The sequence below is a fragment of the Bos grunniens genome, chromosome 2 (assembly GCF_055505025.1).
Source record: "Bos grunniens cultivar Pamir isolate PY7600 chromosome 2, Bosgru_T2T1.0, whole genome shotgun sequence".
Lineage (NCBI taxonomy): Eukaryota > Metazoa > Chordata > Mammalia > Artiodactyla > Bovidae > Bos > Bos grunniens.
The window spans coordinates 76,508,684-76,534,035 of NC_141166.1; the positions used below are offsets into that span (position 1 = coordinate 76,508,684).

General features: G+C 38.8%; 1 protein-coding gene and 1 pseudogene across 17 annotated transcripts in view; one reads left to right on the forward strand and one right to left on the reverse strand.

Annotated features, from left to right (window-relative positions):
• Positions 1–25,352, forward strand: part of THSD7B (thrombospondin type 1 domain containing 7B) — a 1,262,144-nt gene that overhangs the window by 441,436 nt on the left and 795,356 nt on the right. The window lies entirely within an intron of this gene.
• On the reverse strand, positions 10,513–11,805 carry LOC147378258 (heterogeneous nuclear ribonucleoprotein A1-like; annotated as a pseudogene). The gene has a single exon (XR_015151625.1). The product of XR_015151625.1 is annotated as a heterogeneous nuclear ribonucleoprotein A1-like (transcript).

Genomic DNA, 25,352 nt, shown 5'->3' on the forward strand with positions numbered 1-25,352 from the left:
TGTTAAATGTAGAGTCTGAACAATTACAGGATTCAACATAAAGACTATACTTTTTAGCTTATCAGGAAGTACTAGATAATAATTGAGCATTTTAACTCAAGATTTTTTTTTTTTTTTTTTTTTTTAGCAATTCTAATGGGCCAAATGCAGTGCTGAGTTCTGGTGAAGCAAAGTTAAGCACAGTAGAATTGTAGATCTCAAATCTCTCATTATTAGTCAGGGAGAACACATAGAAATTGTTTCTAACATAACTGCTATTATGGAGATAGGTAAAAAATAATCAAAGAGGACACTAATAGATGGAGAAATATACCATGTTCATGGATTGGAAGAATCAATATAGTGAAAATGAGTATACTACCCAAAGCAATTTATAGATTCAATGCAATCCCTATCAAGCTACCAACAGTATTCTTCACAGAGCTAGAACAAATAATTTCACAATTTGTATGGAAATACAAAAAACCTCGAATAGCCAAAGCAATCTTGAGAAAGAAAAATGGAACTGGAGGAATCAACCTACCTGACTTCAGGCTCTACTACAAAGCCACAGTTATCAAGACAGTATGGTACTGGCACAAAGACAGAAATATAGATCAATGGAACAAAATAGAAAGCCCAGAGATAAATCCACGCACATATGGACACCTTATCTTTGACAAAGGAGGCAAGAATATACAATGGATTAAAGACAATCTCTTTAACAAGTGGTGCTGGGAAATCTGGTCAACCACTTGTAAAAGAATGAAACTAGAACACTTTCTAACACCATATACAAAAATAAACTCAAAATGGATTAAAGATCTCAACGTAAGACCAGAAACTCTAAAACTCCTAGAGGAGAACATAGGCAAAACACTCTCTGACATACATCACAGCAGGATCCTCTATGACCCACCTCCCAGAATATTGGAAATAAAAGCAAAAATAAACAAATGGGACCTAATTAAACTTAAAAGCTTCTGCACATCAAAGGAAACTATTAGCAAGGTGAAAAGACAGCCTTCAGAATGGGAGAAAATAATAGCAAATGAAGCAACCGACAAACAACTAATCTCAAAAATATACAAGCAACTCCTTCAGCTCAACTCCAGAAAAATAAATGACCCAATCAAAAAATGGGCCAAAGATCTAAATAGACATTTCTCCAAAGAAGACATACAGATGGCTAACAAACACATGAAAAGATGCTCAACATCACTCATTATCAGAGAAATGCAAATCAAAACCATTATGAGATATCATTTCACACCAGTCAGAATGGCTGCGACCCAAAAGTCTACAAATAATAAATACTGGAGAGGGTGTGGAGAAAAGGGAACCCTCTTACACTGTTGGTGGGAATGCAAACTAGTACAGCCACTATGGAGAACAGTGTGGAGATTCCTTAAAAAACTGGAAATAGAACTGCCTTATGATCCAGCAATCCCACTGCTGGGCATACACACTGAGGAAACCAGAAGGGAAAGAGACACGTGTACCCCAATGTTCATCGCAGCACTGTTTATAATAGCCAGGACATGGAAGCAACCTAGATGTCCATCAGCAGATGAATGGATAAGAAAGCAGTGGTACATATACACAATGGAGTATTACTCAGCCATTAAAAAGAATACATTTGAATCAGTTCTAATGAGGTGGACGAAACTGGAGCCTATTATACAGAGTGAAGTAAGCCAGAAGGAAAAACACCAATACAGTATACTAACGCATATATATGGAATTTAGAAAGATGGTAACGATAACCCTGTATACGAGACAGCAAAAGAGACACTGATGTATAGAACAGGCTTATGGACTCTGTGGGAGAGGGAGAGGGTGGGAAGATTTGGGAAAATGGCATTGAAACATGTGAAATGTCATGTATGAAACGAGATGCCAGTCCAGGTTCAATGCACGATGCTGGATGCTTGGGGCTGGTGCACTGGGACGACCCAGAGGGATGGTATGGGGAGGGAGGAGGGAGGAGGGTTCAGGATGGGGAACACATGTTTTAAAATTATTAAATTAAAAAAAAAAAAGAATAATAAGTAAAGTAAAAAAAAAAAATGCTGACTGAAATGTTTAAAAACCTGTAAGCTTCATTCACAATTCTGTGTGAATCTACCTTGTCATAATATTTTTATTTTTATCTGTCTTAAGTTTAGGCTGCAGAGATAAGCTGACTCACTGGGCTATTTCTTAATTATCAAAAATAAAAAAAATAATAATCAAAAAAAAATAATATTTTAGTCCCATGAATGACAAGCTTTTGTGATAATGAGAGTGAGAAAATATATTAAAATATTGAGGTCAACTATGATTCTGAGAAAGATGAGTTGACTTAATGATATATTTGCAAAATATTGTCTCTTCTTGAGTTCCTTTGGTGTTATTGGAAGTTATGAGTCTAACTGGGTGGGCAGACAGAGGTGGAATGGAGGGGACCTCTTCTCCCTCCATTTCTGTCCATGCATCCCTTTTGCTTCCAAGTTAAAAATCTCTGAGTGGTAGCTGGGTGAGTCTCCGTGCATCCCTGAGGAGCTGGAAGAGATGGATAAATTGAGTCCCATGGGTCCACTGGTTTGTAAGCCATTTCATTTCCTAGTCCTTGTTAAGGCAGCAAGAATTACAAATACTACCCAGCCCTATTTGCATTTGGTCCTCACTGCCATTCTTTCATCCCATTAATTTTTCTTCTACTTCACTTCTTTCCTTCAAATTTTCTTATTTCCTAAGTCAGACAGAGAAAGACAAATACTGTTTAATATAACTTATATGTGAAATCTAAAAAATACAACAAACTAGTGAGTAAAACCAACAAACAGAAAAATAGACTCACAGGTATAGAGAACAAAGTAGTGGTGACCAGTAGGGGAGGGAAGCAGGGAGGAGCAAATAGGGGTAGGGGATAAAGGGGCTACTATGGGATCATATGAAATGATGTGTGTGAAACGTTTGAAAATTGTCAAGTAAAATTTAAAGGATCTTCAATTCAGTTTTTGAAAAGCCAAAAAAATTCTCATTTCCTCACTATTGCCCCATGGCCAAATGAAATTTGTCAAGAGTATTTTGGAAGTTATATTTAGGTTCATAAACTGAATGCCAAACCACCACATTGGTTTTCACAATTTTGGGAAGCTTGTCTGGCCCTAAAACAGGATTTCTTCCTTGGTTTCTTCCTCTTTCATTAGTCACTTTAGTAATGTTAGTCGCTCAGTTGTACACTTGGTGTGTGTGTACACTTGATCATGTCTAACTCTTTGGGATCCCATAGACTGTAGCCCACCAGGCTACTCTGTCCATGGGATTCTCCAGGCAAGAATACTGGAGTGGGGAGCCATCCCCTTCTCTAGGGGATCTTCCTGACCCAGGGATCAAACCCAGGTCTTTTACCGTCATGAAAATTCCAGAGTCCCCTTCAGCATTTACATAAGCTACAAAGTCATTCTCAAGAAAACAAGTTAAATGTTATCCTCATTGTCTCTCTTTCCCAACACACCAATACGTAATTTTATCTCAGACTTGGAAAAAATCATTTAGTCGATTGATACAGCAATAAAAAGACATTTTAGATCAACCAAGATAAAAAGCTTGACTAAAGAGTCTTTGTTTCACAATGATCTTCCTTCTTCAGTTACCAAGACCTTATTTAAATGACTAAAGTATGGCACATAAAATTTGTTCTCCAGCAAAACTCCCACTGATGAAAGGCTGTAATGGATCTGAAAGTATTTACATCTTAAAATGTCATTTGGGCTCTGTGGAAATCATGGGAGCCAATTTACTTGTTTGTTTCATGATAGTCTAGTATTTCTAGTGTACATATTTATTGTGGGTCTTCTAGCAGCATAACCAAAGATCAGGATTGAGGGAATAACAGTTACTTGGTAAGTATAGGAAAAGCCCATAGGGAGGAGGGAAGCGATGGAGGAAAAAGAAGGTAGTCAATAAAGGTGCCCTATTAAACCAGCCTTACAGTGGGCATCTGGAATGTAGTGTAAAGCACACAGCACACTGAATCTCAAGACATCGATTGAAGACTGCCCTGTCCCCGAGGGTATTAACTCCTTGGCACTTCTGGCCTGCCATGTAGTAGCACATCTGGGCATGCCTTTACATCATTTCAAGAGCAAATTTCAACCGCTGGCAGTTGGTAGTCAAACTGCACCCAGCACACAGAATGGTTCCAGGAAAATGCAGGGGCCATTGACAGAACCTACTACAATCGGCTGGTCCATTTTTTGTTATTGTTGTTAAGTCACTAAGTTGCATAGGACTCATTGGGAACCCATGGAATGTAGCCCACCAGGTTTCTCTGTCCATGGGATTTCCCAGACAAAAATACTGGAGTGGGTTGCCATTTCCTTCTCCAGGGTATGGTCCATTTTTAGATTTTCAGGAAAACTGAGCAGTTTTTAAGCCATTAGTTATCTTTTCTATTTAACTATAGTCTAATCAAGAGATTTGAGTTCCTTCTATTTATGTTCTTGCCCTGGAGGAAATACTCAGATGATCAGGCAGCGGGCAAAATGAATAGAAACAAAGCTACACAAATGATTCATAAATTGGAGAAGCAGACCATGCACAATCAAGGGTTGTCAGAACAGGCCTTTTCTACTAAGAGGAGACTTTAGCTATTTCAGCTGAATATAAGAACAAATCAGCTAGTGCTTGTATCACGGTCATAATGTCATACATGTAGTAGGCATCTCCATTTGAATGTGACACTTTTAGGCAATATAAAAAGCAAGTCAAACCAGTGTGCTTCTTGCCTCCTGGAGTCTAAAATCTGAGTAACACACTGAAATGCATATAAAGTATAGTCCAGGGTGCACAAAAACAAGTGCCCATAATGGCCATGAAGGTAAAGTGAGTTAAAAGCAAGCCAGGCATAATATGACAAATTAGTAAGTAACACTTAGCCTCAAGGTCAAGAATGGAATAGTGAGAAGTGATGTTCTTTAGTAAAATGAAGGGCTTGAGCTCTGTCTTAACTGATGTCTTAAGCACATCTATAAGGAGATGTGGTCCCTGCACCCTGCAGTTATGAATCAACTGGACTTTCCATGCTGTTGTTCAGTAGCTCAGTCATGTCCAACTCTTGGCAACCCCATGGACTAGCACGCCAGGCAGGCCTCCCTGTCCTTCACCATCTCCTGGAGCTTACTCAAACTCATGTCAATTGACTCGGTGATGCCATCCAACCATCTCATCCTCTGTCGCCCCCTTCTCCTCCTGCCCTCAGTCTTTTCCAGCATCAGGGTCTTTCCCAATGAGTTGACTCTACACATCAGGTGGCCAAAGTATTGGAGCTTCAGCTTCAACATCAGTCCTTCCAATGAATATGCAGGGTTGATTTCCTTTAGGATTGACTAGTTCGATCTCCTTACAGTCCAAGGGACTCTCAAGAATCTTCTCCAACACCCCAGTTTGAAAACATCAATTCTTGGGTGTTCCACCTTCTTTATGGTCCAACTCTCACATCCATACATGACTACTGGAAAAGTCATAGCTTTGACTATGTTGGTCTTTGTCGTCAAAGTCATCTCTCTGCTTTTTAATAAACCGTCTAGGTTTGTCATAGCTTTTCTTCTATATGGACCAAACATCTTTAAATTTTATGGCTGCGGTCACTGTCCTCAGTGATTTTGAAGCCAGATAAAATAGTCTTTCACTGTTTCCATTGTTTCTCCATCTATTTGCCATGAAGTCATGGGACCAGATGCCATGATCTTCATTTTTTAAATGTTGAGTTTTAAGCCAGCTTTTTCACTCTCCTTTTTCACCTTCTTCAACAGGCTCTTCAGTTACTCTTCAGTTTTTGCCATAAGGGTGGTGTCAGCTGCATATCTGACATTATTGATATTTCTCATGGCAATCTTTAAGGTTTTTTTTTTTAATTTTCTTTATTTTTTATTGAAGGATAATTGCTTTACAGAATTTTGTTGTTTTCTGTCAAACCTCAATATGAATCAGCCGTAGGTATACATATATTCCCTCCCTTTTGAACTTCCCTCCCATCTCCCTCCCCACCCCACCCCTCTAGGTTGATACAGAGCCCCTGTTTGAGTTTCTTTGGTCATACAGCAGATTCCCATTGGCTATCTATTTTACATATGGTAGTGTAAGTTTCCACACATCTCACCCTCTCCTCCCCTCTCCCCATGTCCATAAGTCTATTCTCTATGTCTGTTTCTCCATTGCTGCCCTGTAAGTAAATTCTTCAGTACCATTTTTCTAGGTTCCGTATATATGCATTAGAATATGATATTTATCTTTCTCTTTCTGACTTACTTCACACTCTATAATAGATTCTAAATACAGATTGAACGTGTGGAAGGTCACAGTTCATGTATTCTTGAAACCTGGCTTGGAGAATTTTGAGCATTACTTTGCTAGCCTGTGAGATGAGTGCAATTGTGCGATAGTTTGGACATTCTCTGGCATTGTCTTTCTTTGGTGTTGAAATGAAAACTGACCTTTTCCAGTTCTAAAGGCACTGCTAAGTTTTCCAAATTTGTTGGCATATTGAGTACAGCACTTTGGCAACATCATCTGTTAGGATTTGAATAGCTCAGCTGGGATTCTATCACCTCCACTAGCTTTGTTGTAGTGATGCTTCCTGAGGCCCGTTTGACTCCACACTCCAGGATGTCCGGCAAGTGATCACACCATCATGGCTATCTGGGTCATTAAGATCTTTTTTGTATAGTTCTTCGGTGTATTCTTGCCACCTCTTCTTAATATCTTCTGCTTCTGTTAGGTCCAAATGGTATGACCATTTGCATGAATGTTCCCTTACTCTCTATAATTTTCTTGAAGTGATGTCTGCTGCTGCTGCTGCTAAGTTGCTTCAGTCGTGTCCAACTCTGTGAGACCCCATAGATGGCAGCCCACCAGGCTCCTCTGTCCCTGGGATTCTCCAGGCAAGAACTCTAGAGTGGGTTGCCATTTCTTTCTCCAATGCATGAAAGTGAAAAGTGAAAGTGAAGTCGCTCAGTCATGTCCAACTCTTCGAGACCCCATGGACTGCAGCCCACCAGGCTCTTCCATCCATGGGATTTTTCAGGCAAGAGTACTGGAATGGGTTGCCATTGCCTTCTCTGGCAGCGATGTCTAGTCTTTCCTATTCTATTGTTTTCCTCTATTTCTTTGTATTGTTCATTTAGGCAGGCTTTCTTATCTCTCCTTGCTATTCCTTAGAACTCTGCATTCAGTTAAGTAACTCTTTCCTTTTCTCCTTTGCTTTTAGCTTCCCTTCTTTTCTCAGCTATTTGTAAGGCCTCTTCAGAGAACCATTTTGCCTTTTTCCATTTCTTTTTCTTGGGGATAGTTTTGATCACTGTTTCCTGTACAATCACAAACCTCCATCCATCATTCTTCGGGCACTCTGACTATCAAATCTGATCCCTTGAATCTGTTGCTTTCAGTGTATAATTGTAAGGAGTTTGATTTAGGACTTTCCATAGTAGGTATATGGATGCTCATGTGACATTGTTGAAAATTTCAAATGAGTAGGTAATTCATAAACATTTAAGAAACACTATGGAGCCCAAATAAAATATATTTTCTATGAAGATTCAGCATACAGACAAAATTTAGCTGGAGTTCTCTGACACAGTGACATCTACCAGATGACTTCCTTTGCTGAATTGGAAGAGTTGTGTGTTTGTGTGCGTGTGTTCATAAAAGATAGAATAGCCTTTGGTTCATGAGGAATATATATATATATATATATATATATATATATATATATAGTGAGTAGTAAAGCCAAAATCTCAGAGAAGCAGAGACCAGCATCACTGAGAAATGGAGAGAGTAACAGTGTTTCTTCTTCTCTTGATTCTCTGAGATAAATACATATATATTTATGTGTATAAATGTATACATACATATTGAAAGCAATGAAATAAGTATATTTTCTGAAGAGATGGGTAGGGAGGATGTATACCTGCCCTTTCAAACATGTTCCCACTCAAGGCTAATTCAACTGTTGCTAGGAGAAGGAAATGGTAACCCACTCCAGTATTCTTGCTTGGAGAATGCCATGGACAAAAGAGCCTGGTAGGCTACAGTCCACGGGGTCACAGGAGTCAGGCATGACTTAGTGACTAAACCACCATCACCACATCACGGAAACCTTAACTTTATCAGAAAAGATTTTTGCGAGAGGGATTTCTTGGTGTGCACACAGATTTGGAGGGAAATCCCCAGCTGGATGGATCTGGCACAAGAGGTTTACCCTGATCATTTTGTAATAGAGGAGAAAGCATGAGAGGTTTGTAAGGACTTCAGATCATAGTTTGAGAAGAGAAGTAGCATATATTGAAAGTTTCTGAGTACTGAGTCCTGAGAGAGGTACTTTGCCTTTGTTATGTCACTTCGTTCCAATAATAATCTGGTATGGTGTTAAGAGACAGTTGTAGGAAAGGGAAAATATTCCCCTCTATTTGTCCATGGACACAAAGACCTAGAGTTTAAATAACTTGCTCAAGATTATAGAAATAATGCATATAAGTACCAAGGCTCACATACAGATCATACTCCTTAAAGTATGTATGCAGCCCTGTATATATGGTTTTCTAAGCAGTAGGAATTGTTTACATTTTCCAGAAAGTAGGACACTAGGCATTAATTTGTGTTTGTGTATGGTATTCTGGTCTGGAATGTAGGTTGACAAATGCTGTTCAACTGGGGACTTTCAGTAGAGCTTGTATCTTTCATGGTGCCTGATCTAACCTGACTGCATTACTCCCCATGACCCATTTGTCTGGCGGAGTCTTTCCAACAGTTTAGCTCGATTTCAGAGCTGTGTGTTAAGCTGTCAAGAGACATCTGAAGCATTTCAATACTTGCCCCTGGAGTAGAGGGGCAGGGTCATTCTCCTTAACCCAGAACTTGATGGCTGAAAATGGCTGCCTCAGAGCAAACTCTGGTGGAGACTGTGATCTGAAGGTGGGACATGGATGTTTGCCAAAGGCCATTGAATGGGATGTGTCACCAGCAAAAGTTGGGTTGGATGTGGAGGTGGAGAAGGGGAGATGAACAGATTGTGAGTAGTAAAGTCAAAATCCCAGAGAGATGCAGGGACCAGCATCACTGAGAGATGGAGCAAGTAACAGTGCTTCCTCATCTCTTGCTTCTCTGAGCTCAAGCTCTTCTTTCTTCCCATATTTCAGTTTGGTTTTCCTAATTTTTCCACTAAATACATATTTTTAATTCATACTAGTCTGAGTATGTTTCTGTTTCCTTAAATGGACTGACCCCATCTGAGGAGGGCATTTCTTAAGGGAAATGTGATGTGAATCAATATGGAAGCCATCATTTTCTCCTGACTTCATCCTTTTCATTGGGAAGAGGACATGATTGGCACCTTCTACTGACTTCATCATCTTCTAAGGACCCCAAATCTCATGCATCTCACTAAGAAAGAAAGGTGGTTGTTATCTGCTTTTGTCCTTTTCATTTTAATGAGGAAATCAAGGGGAAAAAACTTGTTGAAGGCAGAATTCTACGTGCTATATTGAGTCGATTTTCAGGGCTATTCATTTTTAATGCTAGATCTTATTTATAGCTGAGTGGAAGGAGAATAGAGTACATATCATCACTGTAATCAGAATCAATAGCAGTGTGTCCCATGTTAGAATATTTTTTTCAGCCCTCATCTTTAGATCTAGCAACTGATTTTTCTCCTAAATGTTTTAAGGAATTTGCTTTATATTTTCTTCATCTCATGTAATATTTTGCATCTTTGAACAGCAACATATAATTTTAAAATGTGAGGGTGTTATTTTAAGTTACACTAATTTTTTAATGCATGAATCCTGTATGTGTTGACAACTCTGCCGAGATGCTGCTGGAGCATTAATTTCTATTTTCCCTAATCTGTCTGCACACAAGGTTAGCAGACAGGAAGAAGTTACTTCACAATTCAGTAGGTAATTGGAAAAGACATTGCAACTGTTTTAATTACTAACAAATGAGGCAGACTGTGTTTTTAACACATGATTTAGAAACATACCTAAAATGCAGATTGGTTCTTTTAATAACATAATTTCATCATTAATCGGTACTCATTGGCTCCTTTGAAAAGAGTGTGTTACATGCCAAAGCAAATACATCTAACACATATATAAAAGTGTAAATAAATGATTGTGAGAGAGCTGTCCTTTAACTTTACTAATAAAATATTGTAGTTCTCTCTGATGTTGGCCTGAATTGGAAATATTCATGATTACATTTTTATGCACTGAAGTGATATAAGGGAGAGGGTTATCTTTGTTTTTTTTTTTTTTTGCAAGGGTGACCCTTTTAATGGTGAATTCCAGGTCACAACACAGTAACTGTCAGTTCAACTACACCAAGGTTCTGAAGACAACAGCTTCTCCACCAAGCAGGTTGTAAATAAGTTTCAAATGGAACCTGGCATCACCCTGAAGGAATTCTAATTTCACACTGTTGGGGTAGTTTACCAAAATGGCTTCAGAGTAGACTAACTTTACATAGCACATTGAAAAAAAAAAAAAGACATTTATTCAGCGTCATGATCAGACTATTACATTTAGCAATCAACAGCATGGGTGCAAAAAAAAAAATCTACATTAAAACCCTTTGTTGGAATGCTTTACACTTTCCACAGAACAGAAACTAAAATAACCTGTTATACAATTAGTCACAAGTACAGTCCTTGAGTTTTTTGCCCATACACATGAGTATTGTCTAAAACATGTCTTCTTTGTAGCAGCTAGGCCCTGCCACCACTGTGCTTGGCTGAGTTCACAAATCTGTTGTAAGCTGTAGCTTCCCTGTCACTTCTCTGGCTGTCCTCTCCTGCTAAGCTTTGTTTCCTGGCAGTAATTAAAACCTTCTGCCACTGCCATAGCTACTGCTGCTGCTGGAGCCACCATAGCCACCTTGGTTTCGTGGTTTGGCAAAGTATTGGCCTCCACCACCATAGGGGCCAGAACTTCTGCCTCCAAAGTTTCCTCCTTTCATGGGTCCAAGATTTGAAGATTGATTGTTGTAATTGCCAAAATCATTGTAGCTTCCGCCACCTCCATCATTGCCAAATCCATTATATCCATCCCCACTGCCACCATATCTGCCACCACCACAGCTGCCACCAAAGCCACCTCGACCACTGAAGTTTCCTCTATGACCAAAGTTGTCATTCCCACCAAAACCACCTCCACGACTGCCACCAAAGCTTCCAGAACCACTTCGACCTCTCTGGCTGGATGAAGCACTAGCCATCTCTTGCTTAGACAGGGCTTTTCTCACTTGACAGCTGTGGCCATTCACAGTGTGGTATTTCTGAATGACAATCTTGTCTACGGAGTCATGGTCATCAAAGGTTACAAAAGCAAAGCCTCTCTTTTTGCCACTGCCTCGGTCAGTCATGATTTCAATTACTTCAATTTTCCTGTACTGTTCAAAATAATCTCTCAGGTGATGTTCTTCAGTGTCTTCTTTAATGCCACCAACAAAAATCTTTTTCACAGTTAAGTGGGCACCAGGTCTTTGAGAATCTTCTCTTGAGACGGCCCTCTTTGGTTCCACAGCTCTTCCGTCCACCTTGTGTGGCCTTGCATTCATGGCCGCATCCACCTCCTCCACCGTGGCGTATGTGACAAACCCGAAGCCTCTGGAGCGCTTGGTGTTTGGATCCCTCATTACCACACAGTCTGTGAGCGTTCCCCATTGCTCAAAATGGCTCCTCAGACTCTCATCGGTTGTTTCAAAGCTCAATCCTCCGATGAAGAGCTTCCACAGCTGTTCGGGCTCTTTGGGAGACTCTGATTTAGACATGATGGCGGTGGAGGCGGGGAAGACTTCAATGATGCTTTCTTGGCGGCGTCCACGGGCAGAAAAAGCGGGTTATCTTTGTTGAATGCATTTTCTAAGTAGTAATGGCAATTATTTTTTCTTATTTTTGAACATCTATAATGGTTCATTGTCCTGAGAAAAACAGTCTAGTTATGCAATTATAACTCTAGATTTCAGAATCTTCTTTCAGTACTACAAAATTAGTCATAATAAGCATCAAGGATTATTTAAAATTGAGGAGTAGAATAAACTGTGCTGAATCTGTAGCAAGCTGAGAACATTTCTCGTGTGGGAATGTGCTTCTCTTTTCTCCCTCCCTTCTTTATCTCCTCCTTATCCTATGTTTCTCCTCTTCCTTTTTTAGTTAAAATCCTACTTACAAAATTGTTTTATTGACATTTCCTTTATTCTTGTAAAATTAGGGTACAAATAGAAGACAAAATCCATATGATTGAGTGATTTGTTTAATTGAGGCTTAAAGTATAAAATATCTTTTACAAGTCATGGCCTTTTTTTTTGAGTACATGTTATAGCCTCAACTCAGTGGAGATAATATTTTTTTATTTTTATTATAAATTTATTTATTTTAATTAGAGGCTAATTACTTTACAATATTGTATTGGTTTTGCCATACATCAACATGAATCCGCCACGGGTATAAACATGTTCCCCATCCTGAACTCCCCTCCCACCTCCCTCTCCTTACCATTCCTCTGGGTCGTCCCAGTGCACCAGCCCCAAGCATCCTGTATCATGCATCGAACCTGAACTGGTGATTCGTTTCATATATGATATTATACATATAACCAATGTAGTTTTTTTTTTTTTAATTGCCTCTCTCCATTGATTTTCTGCGCCAGCCCCTTGGAAAGTGGGAAGCAGGTGCATAGACACCACCAGAAGGTGGCAGAGGAGGTGGTGAAGCCTTGAATCTCTGAGAGTAGAAGAGTGAAGAAAAGTAGAAAAAAGTAGCAGAAACAAGTGATCAGTCACTATGTCCTAATTTTCCCCCTTTAGTCACAGCAAAATAAACGTGTTTAGTCACAGAGACGTGTGTGCATGCTAAGTCGCTTCAGTCGTGTTCGACTCTTTTGCGACCGAATGGACTGTAGCCCGTCAGGCTCCTCTGTCCATGGTCTGTGGGGAAGTGTCCTGGAGTGGACTAAGAAAAAAAAAAGCTGGGGATTCAGCAGTCACATCTTAGCAGACAGCTTCACAAGTACTCAGGAATGGGTAGCCTAGCTGAAGACACTGACTGAAGACCCATGCAAAAACCAGGGACCCCATTTAATCCCCATGGCATCACCTAGCTTCCTACTCCCCTTAAGGTGCCATTTTGGGAAAAGATTGCATTAGAAACCCCTAAACCCTATAATTTATCCATAAAAGACAGAATTTACCTCCTAAAATAATCTTATAAACAGAAAGCAATGGAAAGAACTTGTGTGTTCACCCTTAAATCTGCCGTTCCCTGATGCCTCACCATTCTCATAAACAGACTGTGAGCATCCAGACCAGGTGACAAGGTGCCCCCTGCCACAGATTCTCCTTCCGACCTTCCTCTGAGTGACCTAGTGACATTCATTCATGTTGGTGTGGACCCCCCCCCTTCACTTCTCCCGATCAAGCCACTTGCCCCTAGTTCCTCATTCTCTGATTCCCACCTGCTTGGCTGAGCTCACGCCCTGGCCGTTCCCCACAGGTCATCCCATCATGGACTGATGTAACTGGCTCTCTGGGCTCTCTCAGTATAATAGACTCTGTTTTCTCCTGAGCCTCTTTTCTATTTTCTCTGTGTCCATCCCTGATTGATCATCTCATAAAAGAATATAAAACAAGACAGAGGGAAGAAAAGCTGAAGACACCTCGATTAGAAAATTTAACATTCTTTTCTCCTTGCTTTTGATGAAGTATGAATATGTTTTTCTGTACATATGATCATGACATGTATAAATTCCACACCCTAACTCCCATGGGGACGTCTAAGACTCTTTTCTCTGCATCCTGTCTGTAGATAAATGGGAGAAGCACTACTAATGGCAGAGGCTGGAAGATTTTGTAAGTTGTAGTGAGAAATTTGACTTTAAACATAAAGCTTTATAGGATCAAGTTATGTGGAGTAGTGGTTTTTGAGAGGGAATCTTTGCTGGCTAGAGTAGCAAATGGTCCTCCTGGCATTCATGTACAGGCTTGCTTTCATTTACTGCTTAGGGCACTTTGTGGTTCCTTTCAGGAGAGTGGGAAGGTCGGGTCTCAAGTTCTTAAGTTCTGAGTCTAAAGCTGTTGCAAGAAGCAAAAACCTAAGTGACAGCTTGGAGAAGCTTAAAAACACACTTAGTGGGTAAAGAAGAAATTACGGCATTCCTTTTTGTCATCATCTATTTTATGTTCCTTGAAGTAATCCTCATCACACATGCATATGTGTGCTTCCTTTCCTTTTGTCCAAAGTGCAAGTATGGGGGAAGATTCTGTTCAAGACTCTCCTTCTTGTTGGAGTCCTAGCCACACATCTCATTCCTTCTTTTCAGTATCTATTTTTTTGCCTTCCCTATTTATGGACTCATTTTGCCTCAGGAGTTATCAATAGTATTATGAGTATTGCTGCTTCCTCAGGAAAGATGATAAGCCCCATAAAGACAGCACCCAAGCCCTATGATCTCAGCCTACACTTCTGGGCACAAAGGAGATTACCTGAATCTTGATAACTAAAATGAAAGCTGTGCGACTATCCCAAATAAAGAAAAATTCTTTTAGACATTCCTGGTGAATGCTTTTAATCAGCTCTACTAAATCATGTTTAATAAAAGATTGAGCATGATAAATTTGTGTGTTGACTAAAAAAAAAAAAAGAAACAGAACTAGGAACTAGGAATGTTCTGCCTGAAAGTGTGGAAGATGATAGATGAAGTCAGAGATTTTGTTACCTGTTCAATCATGGTGGTGGTTTTGATTTATCCCTTTGGCATATCTATGTGAACTTGGCTGAACTCTCCCTAGAAATACTGACAAATGACAGCAGGTAAGGGATTAGTTAATTCCCCAAATCTAAAAGTCTGTCCCCTATCCTCCTAGCGTATGATTTTGGCATCTGTCTCAGCGGCAAGCTGCTATGAATCTGCAGTATTGTGAGAAGAAACTCAAAATATTTAAGAAATTTGAGCATACTGTTTAGATTACATATTTCAAATATTGCACCTCTCCCTTAATGTCTGACTAAAGCCCAGCTGGGATTTCATTTTGGTTCAGTGAAAGTTGTATGCCAATTTGTATTTTTCAAGTTTTACTTCAAGGCTCAGTCAAGAGAATCCATCCTGTGCTAACACGTTCACTTTGGTACTTTTTGGAAATGGATGGAGAACAGTTGGATTTCCAAATCTAATTATGTGAAATAGTCCACACTTTTTAAGGGTGGATTACAAAATTCCATTGGAGAAATTTCACTGGAGAGTCCTACTGTGTTAAGACAAATTCTATTTACTGACTTTTCAGAAATTGCAACAGGAATGTCTCAATACAGATATATATATATATATCTGTAAAAAATTTTTTTTCCCTCTCCAGAGGGGTTCAAAACCATTTCATGAGGCTGAAAAATGAATCTTACAGACTTAGGATGTAATGGACAAGACATTACACTTGCTTGTTATGCTCTGAGGGTCGCAAAGCAAAAATGTTTACTAAGTTCCCCTCCCCTTTACTTTTTCCCCTACACTTAGTTTTTCAAAACTTATGGCCACTATAATTGAATTTTGTTACATGATCTAGAAATTGTGAAATTCGTAACTCTCGGGAGCTGTGTTGACACCACAGAACCTGCAGTATCTTGGAAAGCCTTTAAATGCTTAATCTCATTAAGAGTAGCATATTTTAACATTCTTCACAATTGTGACTATCTTTAGCACTTAAGAAAGACTGATCCTGTGAGGTTTGACTATTAACTCAGTTTTTATGTTCCTGGTATATTCATGAAGCTGTTTTGTAATGCACCCATAATTTATTTTTATTTTTTATTTTGGAAGCATTGTTATAGGTTAATTGGCTCTATATTTTACAAGTTTGCATCACTAATACCAATAAAAGTCTGTTGATATTGTTCTTCTGGGATTCTGATTGCATTAAGGAATCATTAGTCCTAATTATGTTCTGTAGTCTGGGCTAATTACAATCAAATAAGACTTTACATAAAAATGTGAAATTGTGAAGTCAGTGCACTTTTGATCATTAATTAGAGAACTACCAGGTATACCTTTGCAGATGTTCTTATTTTATTTTTTTATTTTTAGTTATAAGAAGAAACTTCAGCAAGCCATTGCATTTTGAGTGTCTCTCATAGTTATTACAGAAATAATCTGGTTAATTATAAATATGAGTGATGTTCTTCTATTTCACTCCTCCTGAGAACTAAACTGACCTCAGTTGTTTCTCATCCACCCTCCAGGTAGTAATATTATGTTTACATTACAGAATAAAAATGGGAGGCTGAAGGTTTTAAGAGCATGTGTTCTATTAGATTGCCTCATTTAACTTTTATGCACTGAAGTCCTTTTCACGTTTGACATTTCTTTGAGTTCTTTTTAATGCCATGGATTCCTTTGGCCTCTCCTGTGTGAGGTGGTAATGATACCTCTACCCGTTCTTCCCTGGTGTGGTGACAACTAATGAAGGGTAGAATTTGCCCTAAACACCTGACTTTTTAAAATTGTCTTGCTTACTAGGAGTGTTGAATTTCATATATAAATGTGGATAGGGCAAGCAGGCTGGAATCATAGTTTATGGCCACCTACAACGTTTTCTCTTCTTTCACGGGAAGTACTGAATGAGATGGTACCTTTAAAACAGCTTGATTCCTGGTACATGGAAGGGTTCAATAAATGTTAGCTCAGATTATAATTATTGTTTGAATTGCATTGCATTTGCTATTTCTGGAAGTCCAATTTTAGACCAATGAATTGTTTTTGAGCTTTAGGAGGAAGAAAATATGTTTCATCAGAATTTTCCAACAATTTCACTTCCTCATCTACACTTGTACTGCTTGGAGATGCTTCAAATTTGGCAGTTAAAATATTTGCAGAAGCCAGACTCTGTTGGCTGCTTCAATGACCCTGAAATGCCCATTTTGATGCAGTACTAAAGGCTGCAATTCAGAAATAATGCTCAATCTCTGACCGTTTATCTAACTTCCAACCTGAATCCGCTTTTGCTAAAACACCTACTCATTCATTTCCCTTGTTTATCAACCCAACAGCTATTTTTCTACTTTTCTGACTTTTTATTGTTATTGTTCAGTCATTCAGTCATGTCTGACTCTTTGCAACCTGATGGACTGCAGCATGTCAGGCCTCCCTGTCCTTCACCATCTCCTGGAGCTTGTTCAAACTCATGTCAATTGACTTGGTGATGCCATCCAACCATCTCATCCTCTGTCACCCCTTCTCCTCCTGCCCTCAGTCTTCCCCAGCATCAGGGTCTTTTCCAGTGAGTCAGCTCTTTACATCAGGTGGCCAAAGTATTGAAGCTTTAGCTTCAGCATCAATCTTTCCAATGAATATTCAGGACTGATTTCCTTTAGGATTGACTGGTTTGATCTCCTTGCAGTCCAAGGGACTCTCAAGAGTCTTCTCCAACACCACAGTTCAAAAGCATCAAAGTCCACAGCATCAATTCTTCGGCGCTCAGCTTTCTTTGTAGTCCAACTCTTAACATCTGTACATGACTACTGAAAAACCGTAGCTTTGACTTTACCGACCTTTGTGAGCAAAGTGATGTCTCTGCTTTTTAATACGCTGTCTAGGTTTGCCATAGCTTTTCTTCCAAGGAGCAAGTGTTTTAATTTCATGGCTGCAGTCACCATCTGCAGTGATTTTGGAGCCCAGGAAAGTAAAGTCTGTCACTGTTTTCATTTTTTCCCCATCTATTTGCCATGAAGTGATGGGACTGGATGCCATGATCTTAGTTTTTTGAATGTTGAGTTTTAAGCCAGCTTTTTCACTCTCCTCTTTCACTTTCATCAAGAGGCTCTTTAGTTCTTCTTTGCTTTCTGCCATAAGGGTGGTATCATCTGCATATGTGAGGTTATTGATAGTTTCCTAGCAATCTTGATTCTAGCTTGTGTTTCATGCAGCCCAACATTTCACATGATGTACTCTGCATATAAGTTAAATAAGCAGGATGACGATATACAGTCTTGACAAACTCCTTTCCCGATCTTGAACCAGTCCATTGTTCCATGTCTGGTTCTAACGTTGCTTCTTGATCTACATACAGGTTTCTGACTTTTAATGGCACCTAAATTTCTTTGTTCTCTTTGTTCAAACATTTTTCTTTTGCCCCTAGAAAATATTTTTCTCATTTTTCAGATACTGTTTTCATTATTTTATACCTATATATTTTCTGAGGTTGCCTTGTCTTCACTCAAGCATCTGGTCTCCAAGACCCTCCCTTATTTCCCACCTCTCATTACTGTTATTTCTGACTGAGTCCACATGGCGGCTGACCAGATAGGAGTTTTGTCTTTCTCATATGATTCTCATTTCTTGCTTTGGAGTTTTGTACATTGTTTTGCCTATAATTTTCTCTTTGACACTTTGTCAATAATCCACTCCCTTATCCTCTTTTAAATTTCACTCTGCCCCATCTCCCACAGAATAACTAATACATGTGTTGCTATTTATCTGTTTTTACCACTTAATCTATTCTGAAGACTGGGTCCATGCACACTGAGGCATAGGTCCCTCATTCCTTTTAGTTCCTTGTAGTTTATTTAACCATTAGCAAATTTCTGTATGAACAGACATTTAGAAACTATACTTAAGTGCATAAATTCTGTAATCAACCTGTGAGTTTGAGTATGATTTCAAGCTTACCAGTTGTGAAACATTGAGTAACTGCCCTTATAAGGTTCTTTTGCCTTGGTTTTCTCATTAATACAGGTGATATAGAGTATCCTCAAAACACGATTATGAAGATTTAGAATTTGCATGTGTAAAATAGTTAACAACACCTGGCACAAAGTAACCCCTCAATAAAGTGACGTTTTTGGTTTTTAAATTCTATTCTTTCAATAATTTTTGTCTCAGTTATGGAGTATGCCCTCTCGTAAACTGGAGTTATAGAATAAACTTTGAGCCCATGTAGTCAGATCTCCTCATGTTACATATGAGAAAACTGAGGTCCAGAGTGACTCACTTGGGTGGTCCCAGGTCATGAGAGCATTTAGTGTCAGAACAGGGCCTGAGTGACTGCAGATTCCATGCCCTTTCCTTGAACCTGCTCTATCTCAGACCAGTCATGCATGTACCTTTTCCCTTCTCAGTTATTTTATAAATTGTTAAAAATTGGGAACTATACCTTTTCCTTTTTGTCTTCTATCATCCTATATAATCTTGAACACAAATTGAATTCCCTAGAGGTATTCACTTAGTTTTGGTAAATGACACTAAATATTGTCTAGATCACTCTATCAGTTTTGTTTTGTTTTCTGCCTTAATTTCTGTATTTTTATTCGATATTATTGTCCCCATTTATTTTCCTTTTTCTTCTCTCTATTTTTTTGCCTTAATCCCCTATTCCCATTACTTTAAAAATTATAGTTATCTAATTCATGCTAACTTTATATTTTGTGCTCAGATGTTTTTCTTATATTTCTCATATCTTAACTAGATTTTAGTTAGAAGATAAAATGTAGTTTATGGCTCCTTTTTTTAAGCAGGTGGACAGCAGAGGGTCAGGTACTATGGAAATGTAGAAGTCCTTGAGTTTTGTTTGGTATCTGAATAAATTAAGCCTCTATGTCTAGCTCAAGTCTTTTGTCTAGTCTACAGTAGTTCCTTCATCAACTTTTGAAATTCTTGACATTTTTCACTGGGAAATCTATTTATTGGTTTGTAAGCCAGTTAACACCAATATGGTAATCTGCCTAATGGGAAATTTTTTTATTAGTTTGTAAAATAGTTAACAATGGTATGGTAATTTGCCTAATGGTAAGCGTTGAACTAGATGCTGTTTTTCTGTGTTGATGTAATCGGAGCATCCAGACATTACTTTGTATTTTTTAACTTTTTTTGAACTTTTAATTTTATATTGGAGTATATATACCGACTTAAGGACATGAGTCTGAGCAAACTCTGGGAAATAGTAAAGGACAGGGAAGCCTGGCATGCTGCAGTCCATGGGGGTCACAAAGAGTTGAACATGACTTAGCCATTGAACAGCAACAACAAACACCCAACTAACAATGTTGTGATAGTTTCAGGTGGACAGCAGGGCAATTCAGCCATTCATATATATTTATCCATTCTCCCCCAAGCCCCTTCCCAGACATTGCTTTTTTTTTTAATTTTATTTTATTTTTTAACTTTACAATATTGTATTGGTTTTGCCATATATCAACATGAATCTGACATTGCTTTTTATAAACACATAACATATAAAACTCAGATGTAATTTGATTGTCTTGGAGTCCTACTCTTTTAAAACAATATTGAAAAAGAAAGGTTGAAAGTTTTGCTAAGGAAGTGGGAAAGCCATTCCAAGAATGAGAAAAGGCAGAATTAACTGCTTAGAAGAGAAGGAGGGAGCAAGTTACTGTGTTTCCTGCCTTGAACAGACATGAGAGAGTGGGTTAAAGAGAAAGTAGGGTCTACAAACAAAAGAGTGCTCAAATTCTTGATGTCAGTGAGCAAAAATCTCCTATTTGGTATCAAAAAGAAATAGAAGGTAAAACATGGCAGCTATTGGGATGAAAACTCAGTTAAATGAAAGTTTCTTTTCCTTTGCGGGACTAGAAAGGCTCTGACTTTCAAGTTAATTTCTTTGAAGTACCTGCTCTGGATGATCTTCTTCACATAGAAAGACTCTTCGTAAGCCCCTGCTTAATGTACCTACTCTGTGTTACACCTTACTTTGCATTTATCAGCTTATCAGTCATCACAGCTAATCCTGTGGGGTGTGTTATCAGTTCCATCCATCTTGAGGACAAGGGAAGAGGGTCATCAAGAGTCAAGCAACAAGCCCGTAGTTAAGCAATGTAGGTGGTAAAGTGAAGATTCAAATTTGATGTTTAGTCTGGCTTTATAGCATGAATTTTTTTCTCCATGCTTGTTACTTCTTGGTATTAAACATCATATCAGTTCAGTTCAGTCGCTCAGTCGTGTCCAACTCTTTGCGACCCCATGAACTGCAGCACGCCAGACCTCCCTGTCTATCACCAACTCCCAAAGTCCACCCAAACCCATGTCCATTGAGCAGGTAATGCCATCCAACCATCTCATCCTCTGTCATCCCCTTCTCCTCCTTCCCTCAATCTTTCCCAGCATCAGGGTCTTTTCAAATGAGTCAGCTCTTCGCATCAGATGGCCAAAGTATTGGAGTTTCAGCTTCAACATTAGTCCTTCCAGTGAACACCTAGGACTGATCTCCTTTAGGATGGGCTGGTTGGATCTCTTTGCAGTCCAAGGGACTCTCAAGAGTCTTCTCCAACACCACAGTTCAAAAGCATCAATTCTTCAGCGCTCATAGGTTGTGTAAATTTTAGTCACAAAACACTACCTGGTCTATTCTTTTCCTTTGATGCCAAAAAACAACACCTTTTCCCTCCCCCACCCCTATCGCTGCCTCCTGAATGTAGTTGTGCTATCAGATGCAGTTATAACTCTGCCTTTGTGTCTCAATTGTGAAAAGATGGTAAGTCTCTGGAAAGTCAACATTAATTGATAATTACAGAGGGAATTATTTTTCATCAGTCAAAAGAAAACATGCCATTGCATTGAGGGTTCAAAGATGCCTTGCCTTTGTATAAAATTAGAAGTATGCAGATTTACACATTCATAGATAAGGCTGCTGACCTTTATCCACCTTTATCCTTCTTCCCCTGATTGAGTATGCATGTGTATGCACACACACACTGTCACTCACACATACTCATACTCATCATTCTAGAAGAATCACTGTAAGGTCATGTGGCTATACCTCTTTGTTCTATGAATCACATGATTTGTTCTTAAGGGGACAGTTATTTACTTACTGGTTAGTAGAGATTACTAAAGTATTTCAAAATACTACCTAAGATGGATTTTTAAAAAGCCAGTGAAATACAAGTAATAGGCTTTTTCCCCATAAAGGAGAAAATAGCATAATCTGACTCAGATATAGTTGTCTTTCTGCAAAAACTATGAAAAAAATCCCAATAATATTGTGATGATATTGATACCATTTTAAATTCTGTTGAAAATAATCAGCCAAATGGACACTTCATTGAACCCAATGATTAGAGAAAAATTTTCAATTTTCTTATGAATATTTACTTTCGAGACTATCAGATCAGATCAGATCAGATCAGTCTCTCAGTCGTGTCTGACTCTTTGCAATCCCATGAATTGCAGCACGCCAGGCCTCCCTGTCCATCATCAACTCCTGGAGTTCACTGAGACTCACGTCTATCAAGTCAGTGATGCCATCCAGCCATCTCATCCTCTGTCATCCCCGTCTCCTCCTGCCCCCAATCCCTCCCAGCATCAGAGTCTTTTCCAATGGGTCAGCTCCTCGTATGAGGTGGCCAAAGTACTCCACTCCAAAGTACTGGAGTTTCAGCTTTAGCATCATTCCTTCCAAAGCAATCCCAGGGCTGGTCTCCTTCAGAATGGACTGGTTGGATCTCCTTGCAGTCCAAGGGACTCTCAAGAGTCTTCTCCAACACCACAGTTCAAAAGCATCAGTTCTTCGGCGGTCAGCCTTCTTTGCAGTCCAACTCTCACATCCATACATGACCACAGGAAAAACCATACCCTTGACTAGACGAACCTTTGTTGGCAAAGTAATGTCTCTGCTTTTGAATATGCTATCTAGGTTGGTCATAACTTTCCTTCCAAGGAGTAAGCGTCTTTTAATTTCATGGCTGCAGTCCCCATCTGTAGTGATTTTGGAGCCCAGAAAAATAAAGTCTGACACTGTTTCCACTGTTTTCCCATCTATTTCCCATGAAGTGATGTGACTGGATGCCATGATCTTCGTTTTCTGAATGTTGAGCTTTAAGCCAACTTTTTCACTCTCCACTTTCACTTTCATCAAGAGGCTTTTGAGTTCCTCTTCACTTTCTGCCATAAGGGTGGTATAATCTGCATGTCTGAGGTTATTGATATTTCTCCCAGCAATCTTGATTCCAGTTTGTGTTTCTTCCAATCCAGCGTTTCTCATGATGTGCTCTGCATATAAGTTAAATAAACAGGGTGACAATATACAGCCTTGATGTACTCCTTTTCCTATTTGGAACCAGTCTGTTGTTCCATGTCCAGTTCTAACTGTTGCTTCCTGACCTGCATACAAATTTCTCAAGAGGCAGATCAGGTGGTCTGGTTTTCCCATCTCTTGAAGAATTTTCCACAGTTTATTGTGATCCACACAGTCAAAGGCTTTGGCATAGTCAATAATGCTGAAATAGATGTTTTTCTGGAACTCTCTTGCTTTTTCCATGATCCAGCGGATGTTGGCAATTTGATCTCTGGTTCCTCTGCCTTTTCTAAAACCAGCTTATACATCAGGAAGTTCACGGTTCAAATATTGCTGAAGCCTGGCTTGGAGAATTTTGAACATTACTTTACTAGCGTGTGAGATGAGTGCAATTGTGGGGTAGTTTGAGCATTCTTTGGCATTGCCTTTCTTTGGGATTGGAATGAAAACTGACCTTTTCCAGTCCTGTGGCCACTGCTGAGTTTTCCAAATTTGCTGGCATATTGAGTGCAGCACTTTCACAGCATCATCTTTCAGGATTTGGAATAGCTCAACTGGAATTCCATCACCTGCACTAGCTTTGTTCATAGTGATACTTTCTAAGGCCCACTTGACTTCACATTCCAGGATGTCTGGCTCTAGGTGAGTTATCACACCATTGTGATTATCTGGGTCGTGAAGATCCTTTTTGTACAGTTCTTCTGTGTATTCTTGCCATCTCTTCTTAATATCTTCTGCTTCTGTTAGGTCTTCATTTGTTAGGTTTTTATACTGATTTGAAATATATTCGTGAATTCACTGAATTTTTATTGTAAAAGGTATTTCAGCTTCCTTAGATCATATTTAAATCATTATATTGTTCTTTTTTTGAAGTTAGATATTATGTAAAAGTACTATTTACTCGTTCATGTAGTCACTTTATGACTTTTTTTGTAAAATATTTTTGTAAGCTAAACATTTTATAAGCTAAACAAATATACATCACTGCTCAGAAAATCCTATGGAATGTGTATATTATATACCAGATGAGACTTTTGTGCCAATTCTTTGAAGCACTATTTGGTACAAACCAGGAGAACTGGAAGGTTTTCAGGATTTTTAAATGAAAATATGGTTTTAGTACTCGGCCAACTTATTTTAACAATTGTTTTCCTCCTGAGCCAACAAATGTTTATGAAGAAGTCAGCTGATGGAGTTGAAAGATTCTAAAACCTGCCAAAGCATGTTGGTTGTTTTAGGTGTGAATTCCCGAAGGACAAGGAAAGTAGGGTATGAAGCAGAAAATGTGTATTATTTGCTCAGTTGTGTCCAATTCTTTGCAACCCCATGGGAAGCAGAAAATATCATCTGCTATCTTGTATCCCCAGGGCATTAGCTCTGTTTGGCCATCAGTGAAACTGCCCATCCCTGAAGACTCTGTGGTCTCCTTGTGACCTTTAACATCAGTTGAACTGTGAGATGTTAGAACATTTGGAGACCAGGCTGCATGTGTTGGCATGACTGTAGGGAGAAATTGAGATATCTGAGCAGAAGTGAGTGTATTCCCGTATTGTTGGCTTCTCTGTGCCCTAGTGACGTCTGTAGTTGCCAAGTTACATGAATTTCAAGTTAGCCAATTAATATGGTTTCTGGTGTAGAAAAAAATGAACCTGCAATCAAGGCTTCTCATTATACACAAAAGAGAAAGAAAAAGCTTATTTTTCTAGATTCTTTTGTATATAGCTCAAATAGCACAGTTGTTTCATGTTGTTAACTGAAGTTTCACCTTCAAAAGAATTTCTTTTTGTCTCTGCCTGAAAATTAAACTAAATCAAATAAAGTATTGATTACATAGTTTTATGTGTTACTGGAGTGAAGAGAGAACTCATTTGAAATTTTATGTGTGTATATGTGAATGTGTATACACATTTATAATAAATCATAGACTTTACATCTTTTTCAAATTGTTAAGAAAGATCTGAGCTAATAACAACATTGAATATTATAGAAAACCATTTTCACACCTCTAAATACAAAGGCAATGAGAACTGTCTCAAAAAAAATTGTGCCATCTGAGCTGTTTTAAGGAATAAATCTGGGTTGTTTGTACGAAGCATGTGCATTTGATTGTGACACGGACTGGAATTTGTGTAGTGAAAGTTAAAGAATGCCTCTTGCCATTTTCATCCTACTGGCTTGTTTGACAAGTCTGTGCTGTACTTCTAATCCATCCTCTGCCACTAATGCTGAAAAAGAAGATGTAACCAACTCTCTTAACATCAGCAGGACATAACTAAGTAATTAAATATTTATCTCAACTTAGGTTAACCCTGTAACTAATA